The sequence below is a fragment of the Rhinopithecus roxellana genome, chromosome 8 (genome assembly GCF_007565055.1).
Source record: "Rhinopithecus roxellana isolate Shanxi Qingling chromosome 8, ASM756505v1, whole genome shotgun sequence".
In the NCBI taxonomy this organism is placed as follows: domain Eukaryota; kingdom Metazoa; phylum Chordata; class Mammalia; order Primates; family Cercopithecidae; genus Rhinopithecus; species Rhinopithecus roxellana.
In genome coordinates this window covers 23,450,181-23,468,185 of record NC_044556.1, presented here as the reverse complement: position 1 = coordinate 23,468,185, position 18,005 = coordinate 23,450,181, and the positions used below count along the sequence as shown (strand labels likewise).

Sequence of the window (18,005 nt, the reverse complement as noted above, 5' to 3'; positions counted from 1 at the left end):
TGACTTGCCTGCTTCTTAAATAAAGAAGTCTGAATCTTGATTCAATAACAATCTGAGGTCTGAAATTTGATTCAAAATAATATAGGAGGGGGGAAGAGGCCATAGTGTGAGTGGGGCAGAAGCTGATCATAGGATAATGATTGATGGGGTGGAGCATGAAGATTCAGTATTTCATTCCCTCTACATTTGTGTATTTCATATTCTTTTTAATAAATGTTAATTTTTAAAACGTGTTCAGTAGATAATACATCAGGATATTTGACTTGTGCATAATGCTCAACTAAGGAAAAAAGGACAAAAATAAATCAGGAAAATAGGAGGGAAGAAAAAGGAAAACCAGAGCCAAATGGAGTGAATAGAGTTGGTGGATGATATTAAGAGACAGAAGATGACAAGTTCTAAAGTGATGTGTTTAACAGATGTATGATTTAGGATTAGTTCGGGTGTAAAAAGCACAGAGCCTAACAGTGCAGTGGCTTTAACAAGATACAATTGGTTTTCTCTTAAACGTTCAAGTCTGGAGGTAGGCAGAGCTTTGGTGCTCCCCAGTGTCAGGATACAAGTTCCATCTATTTTGTGGCTCTGCTCTGCACAGATTTGATTCCCATGGTCATGCTGTGGTCCAGGGTGGCTTTTGGAACTCCAGCTACCAGTTAGAAGAATGGGATTCAGTCCAATTTCATTGGCTAGAACTCAGTCCCCATGACTGCTGCCAGTTAAAAGGGAGCTTGAAAATGTTGGTTTTAATCTGAGAGGCCCTGTACTCATCAAGATGAGTTTGGGTCAGATGGATAGCTTGCAATTTTTTTTTTTCCATTCTGTAGGTTGCCTCTTCACTCTGTTGATTGCTTCCTTTGCTGTGCAGAAGCTTTTAGTTTGATGTAATCCCATTTGTCTATTATTCTTGTTGCCTCTGCTTTTGAGGTCTCACCAAAAAATCTTTGCCTACACCAATGTCCTGATGCATTTCCCCTATGTTTTCTTCTAGTAGTTTCATAGTTTCTAGTCTTAAATTTAAGTCTTTAATCTATTTTGAATTGACTTTTGTATATAGTGAAAGGTATCTAGTTTGTCTCCACTAGAATTTAAACTTCCATTAAGCTTCCAGGTGCCTTATCATGCTTGTTCACCTCTGTATCTAGATTTTAGGAATCTAAAAGAGTGCCTGGCAGATTAGGAATTCAATACATATTTATTGATACAAATAAACTCATCATAAAGTTCATAAATTCTTGATCAAATAACTTAGACTTATCAAGCACCTACCATATGCTAGTCATTTTATAAAATTTCAGGCATTTTTATGAGTGAATGAGACATAGTCACTGTCCTCCAGGCACTTGGAATCTAATCCCAGAAGAGCACCAGCATTTCCTGGGATGAAGGGATGAAGGTCCTGCCAAAGAAGTAAAAGACCATTGGAGAAGGCCTAGGGTGCCTGGTTTGGCCATTGTGATAGAGGTTCCCAATCATAGGGTTAGGGGAGGAGGAAGAAAGCTTAAGAAAATGTGTCTGGAAAGATAGATCTCTGACTTTATTAATTCAGCAAGCATTCACTGAGCACCTTACTATGTGCCAAATATTGCACCAGGTCCCAGGGAAACTGGTTTGCAACAGCAATCTCTTAGAAGTTATAGTGTAGTGGGAAGGGCAGATCTTAAAAGATCATACATGTGGTCATCTGCAGCCTGCAGAAATCATGGGAGTAGATGATTGCCGGTCTGAATCACAAGAATTTCACAATGACGGTGATGTACTTCCTGGCAATGAAACAAAGAAGCACTCTTTTGTTGGTGTTTCTAACACAATCTGGATCAAAACAATAACCCCTTTGTGGGAGTGTTGCTGCATTTCCCTGTTGTTTTTCACTTTTTAACATTACTTCCTTCTGTTTTTAGTTGAGGACAGAAGTCAAAATAGAAAAAAATCTCCCTTGTAGCACAATTGCCACCTGCTAATACCACACTGGCTTTTGTTTCTATTTGTCTGTCTGACTGCCTCTCTCTCTCTCCCTCTCTCTCTCTCTCTCTGTGTTTCTGTCTTTCTGCCTTAGTGATATAAAAGTTATCTAAGAATAAAAGGCTAGGCTATAATACTTTGTCATTTGTGGTTTTAGGTAAAATCTTTGTATATTTATGTGATTCTCATTGCCGTTCAAAACATTAATTAGCCAGAAATTTTTTCACTGATCGCTTCTTTAGTTTCAAAATGAACATTATACTTCCAGATGAAACACAGCCAGAGCTTCTACTATTGGGATCATATTACCACATACTTTGTCATTACCTCTTTCCCCTTTTTCCTAAGATAATTCCTTACTTCCCCCCCCCGGTGAACTCTTATTCTTTCAGATCTGAATCCCACTCCTCCTATACTTCCCCATCACTTATCATATGGAACTGTATTTGCTTATATGTCTATAATCCCAGTAGATTATGACTTTCATGAGATGAGGGTGCATTTCTATGTCATCTTGGGTGGTATTGTGTCCATAATTGGTGGGTTCTTGGTCTCGCTGACTTAAAAAATGAAGCCACAGACCCTCACTGTGAGTGTTACAGTTCTCAAAGATGGTGTGTCCGGAGTTTGTTCCTTCAGACATTCAGATGTGTCTGGAGGTTCTTCCTTCTGGTGGATTCGTGGTCTCGCTGACAAGAGTGAAGCTGTAGACCTTCGCGGTGAGTGGTACAGCTTTTTAAAAGGCAGCACATCTGGAGTTGTTTGTTCTTCCCAGTGGGTCCGTGGTCTTAATGGCTTCAGGAGTGAAGCTGCACACCTTCGTGGTGAGTGTTATAGTTTTTAAAGGCAGCAGGGGTCCAAAGTGTGAGCAGCAGCAAGATTTATTGTGAAGAGCGAAGGAACAAAGCTTCCACAATGCAGAAGGGAACCCCAGCCGTTGCCGCTGGCTGGTTCAGGCAGACTGCATTTATTCCCTTATCTGAGCCCACCCGCATCCTGCTGATTGGTCCATTTTACAGAGAGCCGATTGGTCCATTTTACAGAGAGCCGATTGGTCCATTTTGACAGAGTGCTGACTGGTGCCTTTGCAGTCCTTGAGCTAGACACAGAGTGCTGGACGGAAAAGTTCTCCCAGTCCCCACTAGGTTAGCTAGACACAGAGTACCAATTGGTGTATTTACAAACCCTGAGCTAGACAGAATACTGATTGGTGTATTTACAAACCCTGAGCTAGACACAGAGTGCTGATTGGTGTGTTTACAATCCTTGAGCTAGACACAGAGGGCTGATTGGTGTATTTACGATCCTCTGGCTAGATATAAAAGTTCTCCAAGTTCCCATCTGGCTCAGGAGCCCAGCTGGCTTCACCTAATGGATCCTGCACAGGGGCTGCAGGCAGAGCTGCCCAGCAGTGCTGAGCTGTGCCTGCACTCCTCAGCCCTTGAGCTGTCCATGGGACTGGGCGCCACAGAGCAGGGGGCGGTGCCCGTCGGGGAGGCTCGGAACCGCCGAGCCCACTGCAGGGGAGGAGCTCAGATGTGGCTGGCTGCAGGTCCCAAGCCCTGCCCCGCGGGGAGGCAGCTAAGGCCCAGCGAGAATTTGAGTGCAGCACAGGCGTGCCCGCACTGCTGGGGGACCCGGCGCAACCTCCGCAGCTGCTGGCCCTGGTGCTAAGCCCCTCACTGCCCTGGGCCTGCGGTGTAGGGGGGCCGAGCCGCGGAGCCCGCAAACACGCTTCCCGGACCTCGCGCTGGCCTGGACACACGCGACCCCGGTTCCTGCCCGCGCCTCTCCCTCCACACCTTCCTAGCAAGCAGAGGGAGTCGGCTCCAGCCTCGGCCAGCTCAGAGAGGGGCTCTCACAGTGCAGTGGTGGGCTGAAGGGCTCCTCGGGCACCGCCAGAGTGGATGCCAAAGCCTAGCAGGCGCCTAGAGTGAGGGCTGCTAGCACCTTGTCACCTCTCAGTATCTCCAACTCTTAGAACAGGGCCTGGCATGTAAAAGGCATTCAATATTTGTGAAATGACTCAAGAATGAATGAATGCATGGTTATAGTGTGTAAGTAAATATGTTATGGTTCACTTTTCTTATTACCTCCACTCTGATTTCTACCAGATTTTGTTAGATCTTGAACATGTTGACACACATCAGTGTTAAGCAGGTAGATTAATACTGATGTCTTTACTTGATTCACATTGAGAGTAGTGAAGAAAATACAAATGGGCAAATGAAACAATGGATTAATCCTAAGGAAGCCCCACAGTTTCATACAGGAGCCGAAAAGACGAGTGCATGCCACCTTTACAGTAACTTTTCACATTTGACTAATAGTTGCTTACAGTTACTACTTCACTTGATTGTATTATGTGCAAATAAAAATGGCTTTGAAAGTAATTTAAAGCTACTATACAATATAAACTTTTGACATTACTGGGTTGAGTCTGGAAGTCAGGTGGTAGGTAAATCTACACAGTTTTTATGTCCCAAACTGAAATGAGATACCCCATGGTACCTGATCCAGGCTAGCTAGAAATCTATCATATTTCCACCTGAATAAGTGAGTAGGGTATAATGTTTTGTTACTATACAAGTTACTATTAATCACTTTTAAAATAACTAAGTCACTCATAGATAGGCAAGTGATGTGTAACAATATAACCATAGTAATTAAAATTAAGAAGAGGCATTTAGATATCTTACTCTGTAAGTCATGATCTCTTAAGAAGCTTCTTTTTCTTTTGTATTTTTTTAAAATTTTTCTGATGCTTCTTTTATTTTTCTGATGCTTCAATATGTTGTTGACCATGGCTTAAATTAACAGATCAGATTATGTTGAAGGGGGTAGGGGATTCACTGGAGAGGGACCCAAGGGAACTTTTTATTGTTGATTAAAATGCTCTATTTCTTAATTGAGGTAGTAGTTACATGAGTTTAAGCCATTTAACTGTACCTTTAAGAGCTGTGCATTTTATTTTATGTGCATCTTGGTTTTTTAAAGTATTGGGGGAAAATAGACAGGTAAGCAAGTTCATATTTTCATAAGATTCCCTTTTTTCTGAATTTGAGCTGAGTATGCTCTCAGCTTAAAAATTGAAGGGAATTTATTCTTTTAAAAAATATGTAAGCTTTGCTACTGCTTGATTTTTATGTTATAACAACAAATCTTGGCAAGAAAAAAATACAGGTTTCAAGTGTCTTCAAATGGCACCAATCTGTCTCTGTGAATGAAATGATAACACAATTGAAGAAAACTAAATCTTCATTTAGGGAAAATTGTTTTTAGCCTAAAAGCTCAGCCTACCATTGTTTCTTTTGATCTGTTAATATTAACCAAAAGAAAAAAAATGATCGATTCAAGTACACCTTATTTTACACAGACTGTTATTCAAAAAAAATTTTTTTTTGAGACCAAGTCTCGCTGTCACCAAGTGGTGCGATCTCAGCTCACTGCAATCTCCACCTCCTGGGTTCAAGCGATTCTCTTGCCTCAGCCTCCTGAGTAGCTGGGACTACAGGCATGAGCCACCACACCTGGCTAATTTTTTGTATTTTTAATAGAGACAGGGTTTCACCATGTTGGACAGGTTGGTCTTGAACTCCTGACCTCAAGTGATCTGCCCACATCAGTCTTCCAAAATGCTGGGATTACAGACATAAGCCACTGCAGCCAGCCGTTATTCAAATATTTTTTAATGCATTAAACAAACTCACCATTTCAAATAATTTTATAATGATATTTATTTTTGGCAAAGTCAGGTACCTATAGTGATATGGGCAGTCTAGTATTCTTTATATATCACTTTTTATTTTATTATTATTATTTGTAGAAACAGGGTCTTGCTATGTTGTCCAGGTTGGTCTAAAACTCCTGACCTCAAATGATCCTTCTGCCTCAGCATCCCAAACTACTGGGATTACAGGTGTGAGCCACCATACCCAGACTGTATATCACTTTTTAGATGCATTATATATATATATATTTTTAACATCTCTGACATCAAGAAGCTCCGTACCGTCAATGGCATCTTGCCTTGGCATTAGCCAGGCAGCAGACAAGATGGCTTGTACATGCATTATTTTGTCATTTCCTTGATGACTTGATTTCTGAGATCATGAAATCTTACAGAATGACAGAATGACTATTAACATCTTGGAAAGAAGTCCTGGAGGTGTTAATGGAGTTTAGGGGGGAATTGTTTGTTTGTTTGTTTCTTAAGTAATGCAATTTCACCAATGCTGTCAAAGAAACAAAGGATAATACATATGGAAGAATACAGACACAAATGCCTCTGAGTTGAAATGTGGTTCACAGACATGGAATGTTAACAAGTTTTGGGAACACTGTAGCCAAGTTTTGACTGATATCTTCCTTTCTATGTATGAATAATACTGATATTTGATCATATACATCTAACTAAATCTAAAAGAGCTTTTTCAAGAAGTATAAAATAAAAATTTCAGGTGATACATAAGCCAGAGTATAATTGGCAGCTATTTTCTTTTGGTAGAGCTACATAAAATAGTGGCCCATCTCACAATTGGTGGCACCTTAGATTCTATGACAACTGATCTTTGTCAGTTAGCTTTGTGTCTGTTGGCTTTTCAGCCAGGGTTATGGTGGAAGAGTAGGGACAAAAGACCTGGAATCAAATAATATCTTAAATGTATAACAATAACTGTACCATTTATTGAGTAGCTACTATAGGCCAACAGTTATGCTAAGTGCATTATGTACATTATTGCATGTTATTCTTCCCAAAAACCCCGAAAGGCAGTTATTATTGAACTTTTATTCCTTCAGAGACATTAAATAACATGTCCAAGGTAAAATTGCAAAGCAGAATTTGAACCTAGTTTTGAGTGACCACACCTCAAAAAAAAGCTCTTACTTTCTGTACAGCAACTTCCCTCACCCCACCCCCAACATCCCTAGGAGTTCAAAGTGAAAGCTTAAAGAAGGTGCTGAGAGCTAGAAAGAGAGAGAATGAGAATCCCAGCAACATTCAGTCACTGTTCAGGTTGTTCTCAAAGCCAGCTTTACCTTTGATTTGGTGGTGCAGCTCTTTCTTCAATTATGTAAGATACCTTAGAATCCTAATATCAAATCATCCTCTTTTTTTACCTTAGCTAGTTCTATTTGGGATTTTATTCCTTGTAACCAAAACCATACCATTGTAATGTATACCATTTATACATTTTACTAGTAATAAGAAAATATTACTTTTCACACACCTCTAACAGCCAGATTTGAGCCCTGCTGTCTCGCTTCTTTAAAAGTGCAATGAATGAAGCTGGCTATTTCAGTTACAAGTCTGTGGCTTTGGAAGCATCTGATTCTCTGTAGGATTAAACTATGCCCTAATCAGCACTGGGTAAGAAGCAGTAAAATAAGCACAAAGAACTTAGGCCATGAGTCAGCTCAGTTTTCCTGAGCAGCTCTGTTTTAGTGCAAGTTGCTTAACTTTGATGAAAGTTTCCTCCACTGTAAAAAGATGCAAATTACACGATGATTTCTGAGAACCTTTCTGGTTTTTAAAATTCTTTCCTCTTGCACAGATTAAAGTCATCCAGACATTGCATGGATTACATGTGAGTATATCCAGTGGATTTCATGGCCCGTTTCACTCCCAGTTTCTTTGATATGTATTGTCTTCTTAATAGAATTTAAATTCAGTATTGTCAAGTGATATGCTTAACAAAATTAAATGAAGACAATGCCATTGTGCTCAGTAGTGAGAATTTCTAAGAACTATGAAATATCTATGGATGAAATAAAAGAATAAACTGATGTTATAAACCTTATCTCCAACTACCTCATGATAGTTTTTATACTATAAGACTTGTGACTGGGGAAAGGAAAAATCACTAAGTTCTGAAATGGGACAGAGAGTTTCCATTCTCCCTGCAGTTGAAGTCAGATCTTCAAAGCTAGATAATGAGAAGGAAATGGAAATGTTCTTGTTTTTCCTCATGGACTATTGATTTTATTTATTTTTTTCTTTTTTGAGACAGAGTCTTGTTCTGTTGCCCAGGCTGGAGTGCAGTGGCACAATCTAGGCATACTGCAACCTTCAACTTATGGGTTCAAGCGAGTCTCATCTCTCAGCCACCTGAGTAGCTGGGATTACAGGAGTACACCACCATGCCCAACTAATTTTTGTGTTTTTTGTAGCGACAACGTTTCGCCATGTTGGCCAGGCTGGTCTTGAATCCCTGGCCTCAAGTAATCCACCTGCCTTGACCTCCCAAAGTGCTGGGATTACAGGTGTGAGCCACTAGCACCTAGCTTGATTTTAACTTTTGTTACCAAAATTGAATGTGGGATTGCTTTTGTCACCAAAATCATGACCTTTGAAAAGCCCACCTTAATAAGTAACTTGCAATTATAAAAAAGTTTGTGTACTCAATCTTAGCCAATTGATACAGTTTTACAAATCAAAAACTAAACTCCTTACCCAAAATGTTGACTTGGAAAAACAAAGCATAGGATGCAATTTGGAAATCATTATATTATTGTTTCTCTCAAAAGCACAAATCATTTTTTTCCCAACAAAAGTAGAATTGATTCAATAAAGAGCGTTAAAGTTATAATGTATTTGAAAGGATGCGACTCAATATATTTTTATATTTAATGGTGTCATATGATTCACTGAAAGAACCATCTCCAAAGTCAGTAATATTTATGGCTTGGAATTTTTGATAGCTTTGTATTGATGCTTAACCTACTGATACTTAAGCAATTATTCAGGGTATGATTTCCATCATGTGTTCATTACTTTGAGTAACATTTTAAGAAAGGGAAAGCAAGGAAAGGAACAAAACTATATTTACTAAATACTAATTAGGTCCACTGTTTTCATCCACAGAATGAATATAGGAATGTCTGTCTGCCTGTCTGTGCATACTCTGTGAAGGAATACACCAGCATTACATGCTGACCCAAGGTACGCCTTCTGCAAGAGGAAAGTTTGTGTCTCAAAATCCATCAAGGTAAATCTTTGGCTGCCCACACTCATATTCCCAGACATCAGAGAATCTTAGTCATCCACATGTAGTGAGGTCCAGCTACGGTGCTAGTTCCAACAGTACATAAATGGCTGTGACTGCCAGGAGGAAGCTGACTCAGTATGGCTCCCCAGTCGCTAGCAGTGGTGATATTCACAATATTTAACAGCGAATGCAGCTTGAGGCCTGGCCGATCTAACAAACGCTGGGTATAAACATCTCTGCTGGCTGGCGCAGTGCACCCTGGCTGAGTGTCAGCCTCAGCAATTGAGTGTCAGCTTGAGCAACCAGTGCAACTTTAGAGTTTACAAATACACTTAAAATTATATTATCTCATTTAGTCCCCCCAAATTATGTTATGTAGGTATTATTACTTTTCTCAATGTATGGGTGAGAAAATTGAGGCTTACAGAGGTCAAGTAATTTTCCCTAGGTCACACAACTAGTAAGTGGTAGAATTTAGATGAACTGTGGCTGACCAGCACAACCAGTTTGCTTTCTTCTACGGTTTCTCTTCCATTCCCAATGCTAATTATAGAGAGCAGAAACTCTCTAATTTTTTACACCATACTACCTACTCAGAAGTCAGAAAATGAAAAGTGACAATTAGGCTAGGTGCAGTGGCTCATGCCTATAATTCCAGCATTTTGGGAGGCTGATGCAGGAGGATCACTTGAGCCCAGGAGTTCAAGACCAGCCTGAGCAACATAGCAAGACCCTGTCTCTACAAAAAAAAAAAAAATTAAAAACACACCTACACCTGTGGTCCCAGCTATTCAAGAGGCTGAGGTGCAAGAATGACTTGAGCTCAGAAGGTCGAGATTACAGTGAACTGTAATCATACCACTGCACTCCAGCTTGGCCGACAGAGCAAGACCCTGTTTCAAAAAATAAAAATTAACAAAAAAAATGTTGATCCAGTACTTCAGCTTTGTGTTATTCAAATCACTCAGTTACAAGTCATTTCCACTGTATGACTTTTTACTTGGCCTGTGGAAATGTTAATGACTGTGCAAAGAATCATGTGAATAAGACACATTCAATATTATTTTCATGAGGCCCTTCTTCACTGCTCTCAACTTCTGCTACCATCAGCATGTTAATCTGTATTGAAAAAAATGAACCAAATAGCTAGCTTCCTGGGTAAAATTTATCCTATGAGTTTAATCTTAGTAAGCAAGGCATGAAGTCATTCAGTGTTTTTTGTTTTTTTTTTTTTTTTTTTTTTTTTTTGAGATGGAGTCTCACTGTGTCACCCAGGCTGGAGTGCAGTGGTGTGATCTTGGCTCACTGCAACCTCTGCCTCCTGGGCTCAAACGATTCTCCTGCCTCAGCCTCCCAAGTAGCTGGGACTACAGGTGCACACCACCATGCCCAGGTAACATTTTGTATTGTTAGTAGAGACGGGGTTTCACTGTGTTAGCCAGGATGGTCTCAATCTCCTGACCTCATGATCCACCCGCCTCGACCTCTCAAAGTTACAGGTGTGAGCCACCGCAGCCGGCTGTCATTCAGTCTTTTTAAGGATTAAAAATCCATTTATCCTGGGGAGATGAGACAAAACTCTGATGCATAAAAATTCCAAATAATTTATGTAGAACCTCACCCTCAAGGAGGTGGAATACAATTGCCCACTCCTTGAGTACAGACCTCACATGGTGACTTCCATCCACAAGGACAGTACGAAAGGAGAGTGGGGAAGGGAGAGGAACTTAACAGTGGAGAAACCTGACAAACACTATGTTGGCCATGCGATCAAGGTCAACATCAACAGCAATGAGTAATGTTGGCAGTATGTACCCTTGATGTGAGGGGATTAAAGTGATACTTTACTTCTGTGGTCTTCCTCGCCCAAACCCACAACCCCAGTTTAATAGTGAGAAAAGCGTCAGACAAATTCCAGTTGAGGTACATTCTACAAAGTACCTGACCAGTACTCCTCCAAGCTGTCAAGGTCATCAAAAACAAGAAAAATCAGAAACTGTCACAGTCAAGCTGAGACCATGAAAAGATAAACTTTGGCACATGAAAATTTTAGAGTTAATTTGAGCAGTGAGCAACTCATGAATGGTTTGGGCTCCATAGAGGGGGTATAAGGGGGACGCTTTTATGAAGTGTTCATAGAAGCAATACAAAGAAAATGTTTGACTGGTTAAAGTGAGACAGTATCCTTCAAGTCTCTAGTTGGCAGTTTCTGATGAGTAAAGTTACTCTGAGATGGGTTTCAAGGTTTGCTTACACAGAAACCCAGAACACAGATCTCTCTCAGCCTGATGGTTCCCAGAAACCTCTCAGCCTAATGGCTTCCCAGTTACTTTTGTTTTTTTTTTAAACATAACTAAATGTTATGTATCCTGGATGGGATCCTGTAATAAGGAAAGGATATTAGGTAAAAACTAAGAAAATCTGAATACAGTATATATTTCAGTTAATAATAATGTATGAATATTGATTCATTAATTATAACAAATGTATCATATTAATGTTAAGACAATAGGAGGAGAAGTTGGGTGCAAGGTGTGTTAGAATTGTCTGTACTGACTGCAACTTTTCTGTAAATCTAAAATTGTTTTGAGATATGCGTTTATTTTTAAAATAATTCACTTAGCATTTTGGGATTTCAATAGTTGATCATGATATACCAACCAGTCCCTTGGTTAACTCAAAATTCCTAAAGAGACCGATAATAAAAGTGAGGCTGGAAATCCTCAAAGCCACACTTTCTTCTGAGGAAGCCTACCTGCAACATTGTCACTCCCCACCCTCCACCCTCCCCCAAGCCCCCAACCCCCCCACCCCAAACACACACAGCATCCCCTCACAGTATCCTTTCACAGCCAAGGTTCCTGCAAGACAAGTACAGCTGTCCCTCCCTATTCCTGGAAGACTGGTTCCAGGACCTTCCTGTGATACCAAACTCCAAGGGCGCTCAAATTCCTGATATAAAATGGCATAGTATTTGCATACAACCCATGTACATCCTCCAATATACTTTAAATCTTCTCTAGATTACTTATAATGCCTAATACAATGTAAATGCTCTGTAAGTAGTTGTTATACTGCATTGATTAGGGTATAATGAAAGAAAAAAAAGCTGTACATGTTCAGTATAGGCACAAGTTTTAAAATATTTTCCATCTGAGGTTGGTTGAATACCTGGATGCATAGTACATGGATACTGAGGGCCAACTGCAGTCTCTACTTCACCTCTCACTCACTCTTCAAACTACTGCAGTCATGTGTCTACCCAACAATGACTCAAAGTCCAAATCCAGTGGATTCTCCTCAGTCTTCATCTTACTTAGCCTGAGGAAGATTGAAAGTACTGATCACTCACTACTTTGAAACTTCCAGTTTCCTCACCACAGTCTCCTTGGTTCTCCTTTGATCACTCCTTCTCGTTTACTAATATAGCAAGATGCTCACCTTTCACCATTTTTTATTTTTGCCTTTTAAAAGGTGACAGAACTTGAGCTTCTTGTTCAGAAGGGTTATATGAATAAAATTCTAAGTTATGCAAATGTAGGGTGAGTGGCAGCTAGCATAAGAGGATGTTCCCCATGGAATGCCTTCTTCCTCACTGCCAGAGGAATAGATCTAACTTGTTCAATAACAAGTATGTTCCTGGTGGTCTTTGGCTAGAGAGCATTGGCAATTTTTGTCCTATATATAAGTAAAATACTAAACACATTTATAGTATTGCTTATGTGATTAAGTGACTTTAAGTAATGTAAAGAATGGGAGGAAGTCATACACACACCTGATGGTTGATCTGTACGTTGGCACAGAGCCAGTACTTACCAAGTAATTAAACATTGCTTTATGTTGTCTATTATCCTGTCTAATCATTTCAGCATGTTTTTTGATATGACTTACATTATTAGCTATTAAACATTTACACTAAACAAGAGATTTTTCCAGACAGAAGGAAGATTTTGCCTTACTTGTTTTAAAAGAGAGTTCAAATAGGGGTCTGATTAGATGTAGCTCAGGTGCTGCTCTCTTGCACACATTTGGGAAGCCCGAGCTTATGGATGGCAATTATAGTGTGTATTGCAGGATGGATACAGCACTTCAGACAGTGAGAAGATCAAGATACTGAGCTACTCTGTGGAAGCAAGAGCCCACCATTCCTTTCAGAGGGGTGTGCTCTGATTACATTAACTCTTCCTTTATCTTCTTCTACAACAGTCAGTCTACAAACAGATATAGACAGCTTCTCTGTGAAGGAAGTTTTCTGTCAAAATTAGAGAAGGACCAAGTTCTACCTCTGGGTTCTTTCAATAAACTGGGAAAGTCTGAATTTTTATAGGCTATCAAAACGGGGTTGTGTTTCTATCCAATTCTGTCTAGATCTTTAAAAAAGGGAGAAACTCTAGGTTGGCATCTGGGTTGTACATGTTATCTGAAAAATCAACGGAAACTTTTTGAATTCAAGTGAATAGTGGAAGTGGCTGCAAGTAGACTATGAACTCTTTGAGGAGGAACTCTTCTGATATGGTTTGGCTCTGTGTCCCCACCCAAATCTCATGTGGAATTGTAATCCCCATGTGTCAGGGGAGGCACCTGGTGGGAGGTAATTGGATTATGGGAGCAGACTTCCCCCATGGTGTTCTCATGACAGTGAGTTCTCACAAGATCTGATGGTTTAAAAGTGTGTGGCAGGAGGACTCTTCCAAGATGGCCAAATAGGAATAGCTCTGGTCTGCAGCTCCCAGTGAGACTGACAGAGAAGGTGGGTGATTTCTGCATTTCCAACCGAGACACCTGGTTCATCTCATTGAGACTGGTTGGACAGTGGGTGCAGCCCACAGAGTGTGAGCCGAAGCAGGGCGGGGCATTGCCTCACCCAGGAAGCACAAGGGGTCAGGGGATTTCCCTTTCTAGCCAAGGGAAGCCGTAAGAGAGACTGTACCAGGAGGAACAGTACACTCCTGCCCAAATACAGCACTTTTCCCACAGTCTTCACAACCAGCAGACCAGGAGATTCCCTCTGGTGCCTGGCACAGCAGACCCCATGCCCATGGAACCCAGCAAGCTAAGATCCATTGACTTGAAATTCTTGCTGCTAGTGCAGCAGTCTGAGATCGACCTGGGATGCTGGAGTTTTGGTGGGGGGAGGGGCATCTGCCAATGCTGAGGCGTGAGTAGGCAGTTTTATGCTCACAGTGTAAACAAAACTGCCAGGAAGCTCGAACTGGGTGGAGCCCACTGCAGTTCAGCAAGGCCGACTGCCTCTCTAGGTTGCACCTCTGTGGGCAGGGCATATCTGAAAAAAAGGCAGCAGCCCCAGTCAGGGACTTAGAGATAAAACCCTTATCCCCCTAGGACACAGCACCTGGGGGAAGGGACAGTGGTGGGCACAGCTTCTCCAGACTTAAACATCCCTGACTGACTGCTCTGAAGAGAGCAGTGGTTCTCCCAGCTCTGATAACGGACAGACTGCCTCCTCAAGTGGGTACCTGACCCCTGTGTAGCCTTACTGGGAGATACCTCCCAGTAGGGGCTGATGGACACCTCATACAAGAGAGCTCTGACTGGCATCTGGCAGGTGCCCCCCTGGGATGAAGTTTCCAGAGGAAGTATCAGGCAGCAATATTTGCTGTTCTATAGCCTCTGCTGGTGATACCCAGGCAAAGAGCGTCTGGAGTGGACCTCCAGCAAACTCCAACATACCTGCAGCTGAGGGGCCTGACTGTTAGAAGGAAAACTAACAAAGAGAAGAAGCATGAACATCAACAAAAAGGACATCCACACGAAAACTCCATCCGTAGGTCACCAACATCAAAGACCAAAGGTAGATAAAACCACAAAGATGGGGAGAAACCAGAGCAGAAAGGCTGAAAATTCCAAAATCCAGAATGCCTCTTCTCCTCCAAAGGATCACAACTCCTCGCCAGCAAGGGAACAAAACTGGACAGAGAATGAGTTTGATGAGTTGACAGAAGTAAGCTTCAGAAGGTGGATAATAAGAAACTTCTCCGAGCTAAAGGAGCATGTTCTAAGCCAACACAAGGAAGCTAAAAACCCTAAAAAAGATTACAGGAATGGCTAACTAGAATAACCAGTGTAGAGAAGAACATAAATGACCTGATGGAGCTGCAAAACACAGCACAAGAACTTCATGAAGCATACACAAGCTTCAATAGCCTATTCGATCAAGCAGAAGAAAGGATATCAATGATTGAAGTTCAAATTAATGAAATAAAGCAAGAAGACAAGATTAGAGAAAAAAGAGTGGAAAGAAACGAACAAAGTCTCCATGAAATATGGGACTATGTGAAAAGACCAAATCTACATTTGACTGGTGTACCTGAAAGTGACGGGGAGAATGGAACCAAGCTGGAAAACACTCTTCAGGGTAATATCCAGGAGAACTTCCCCAACCTAGCAAGCCAGGCCAACATTCAAATTCAGGAAATACAGTGAACATCACAAAGATATTCCTTGAGAAGAGCAATCCCAAGACACATAATCAACAGATTCACCGAGGTTGAAATGAAGGAAAAAATGTTAAGGGCAGCCAGAGAGAAATGTCGGGTTACCCACAAAGGGAAGCCCATCAGACTAACAGCGGATTTCTCAGCAGAAACCCAGAAGCCAGAAGACAGTGGGGGCCAATATTCAACATTTTTAAAGAAAAGAATCTTCAACCCAGAATTTCATATCCAGCCAAACTAAGCTTCATAAGTGAAGGAGAAATAAAATCCTTTACAGACAAGCAAATGCTGATAGATTTTGTCACCAGCAGGCCTGCCTTACAAGAGCTCCTGAAAGAAGCACTAAACATGGAAAGGAACAACCAGTAACAGCGACTGCAAAAATGTGCCAAATTGTAAAGACCATCGATGCTAGGAAGAAACTGCATCAATTAACAGGCAAAATAACCAGCTAGCATCATAATGACAGGATCAAATTCACACATAACAATATTAACCTTAAATGTAAATAGGCTAAATGCCCCAATTAAAAGACACAGACTAGCAAGTTGGATAAAGAGTCAAGTCCCATCAGTGTGCTGTATTCAGGAGACCCATCTCACATGCAAAGACACACATACACTCAAAATAAAGGGATGGAGGAAAATCTACCAAGCAAATGGAAAGCAAAAAAAAGCAGAGGTTGCAATCCTAGTCTCTGATAAAACAGACTTTAAACCAACAAAGATCAAAAGAGACAAAGAAGGCCATTACATAATGCTAAAGGGATCAATTCAACAAGAAGAGCTAACTATTCTAAATATATATGCACCCAATACAGGAGCACCTAGATTCATAAAGCAAGTTCTTAGAGACTTAGGACTTAGACTCTCGCACAATAATGGGAGACTTTAAAACCCCACTGTCAAAGACAGATCAACAAGACAGAAAATTGACAAGGATATATAGGACTTGAACTCAGCTCTAGACCAAGCAGACCTAATAGACATGTACAGAACTCTCCAGCCCAAATGAAAAGAAAATACATTATTCTCAGCACCACATTATACTTATTCTAAAATTGACCACATAATTGGAAGTAAAGCACTCCTCAGCAAATGTAAAAGAACGGAAATCATAACAAACTATCTCTCAGACAACAGTGCAATCAAATTAGAACTCAGGATTAAGAAACTCACTCAAAACCGCTCAACTATGTGGAAACTGAACAACCTGCTCTTGAATGACTACTGGGTACATAACAAAATGAAGGAAGAAATAAAGATGTTATTTAAAACCAATGAGAACTAAGACACAACATACCAGAATCTCTGGGACACATTTAAAGCAGTGTGTAAAGGGAAATTTATAGCACTTGATGCCCTCAAGAGAAAGCACAAAAGATCTAAAATCAATACCCTAACATCACAATTAAAAGAACTAGAGAAGCAAGAATAAACACCTTCAAAAGCCAGCAGAAGACAAGAAATAACTAAGATGAGAGCAGAACTGTAGGACCTAGAGACACAAAAAAACTCTTAAAAAAACTCAATGAATCAAGGAGATGGTTTTTTGAAAAGAGCAACAAAATAGATAGACTGCTAGCAAGACTAATAAAGAAGAAAAGAGAGAAGAATCAAATAGACGCAATAAAAAATGATAAAGGGGATATCACCACCAATCCCACAGAAATACAAACTACCATCAGAGAATACTATAAACACCTCTATGCACATAAATTAGAAAATCTAGAAGAAATGGACAAATTCCTGGACACATACACCCTCCCAAGACTAAACCAGGAAGAAGTCAAATCTCTGAATAGATCAATAACAGGTTCTGAAATTGAGGCAATAATTAATAGCCTACTAACCAAAAAAAGTCCAGGACCAGATGGATTTAGAGCCGAATTCTACCTCAGGTACAAAGAGGAGTTTGTACCATTCCTTCTGAAGCTATTCCATTCAATAGAAAAAGAAGGAATCCTCTCTAACTTATTTTATGAGGCCAGCATTATCCTGATACCAAAGCCTGGCAGAGACACAACAAAAAAAGAGAATTATAGGCCAATATCCCCGATGAACATTGATGCGAAAATTCTCAATAAAATGCTGGCAAACCGAATCCAGCAGCACATCAAAAAGCTTATCCACCACGATCAAGTCGGCTTCATCCCTGGGATGCAATGCTGGTTCAACATATGCAAATCAATAAACGTAATCCATCACATTAACAGAACCAATGACAAAACCACATGATTATCTCAATAGATGTGGAAAACACCTTTGACAAAATTCAACAGTCCTTCATGCTAAAAACTCTGAATAAACTAGGTATTGATGGACTGCATCTCAAAATAATAAGAACTATTTATGACAAACCCACAGCCAATGTCATACTGAATGGGCAAAAACTGGAAGCACTCCCTGTGAAAACTGGCACAAGACAAGGATGCCCTCTCTCACCACTCCTATTCAACATAGTGTTGGAAGTTCTGGTCAGGGCAATCAGGCAAGAGAAAGAAATAAAGGGTATTCAAATAGGAAAAGAGGAAGTAAAACTATCCCTGTTTGCAGATGACATGATCGTATATTTAGAAAATCCCATCATCTCAGCCCCAAAT

The 18,005-nt window shown here is 40.5% G+C and overlaps 1 long non-coding RNA gene across 1 annotated transcript in view; it reads left to right on the top strand.

Annotated features, from left to right (window-relative positions):
* The window catches only part of LOC115899154, a 29,759-nt gene that overhangs the window by 4,046 nt on the left and 7,708 nt on the right, over positions 1-18,005 (top strand). The window contains exon 2 of the long non-coding RNA XR_004058830.1: positions 8,825-8,948. This is a non-coding gene — a long non-coding RNA (uncharacterized LOC115899154). The remainder of the gene's footprint in view (positions 1-8,824; positions 8,949-18,005) is intronic.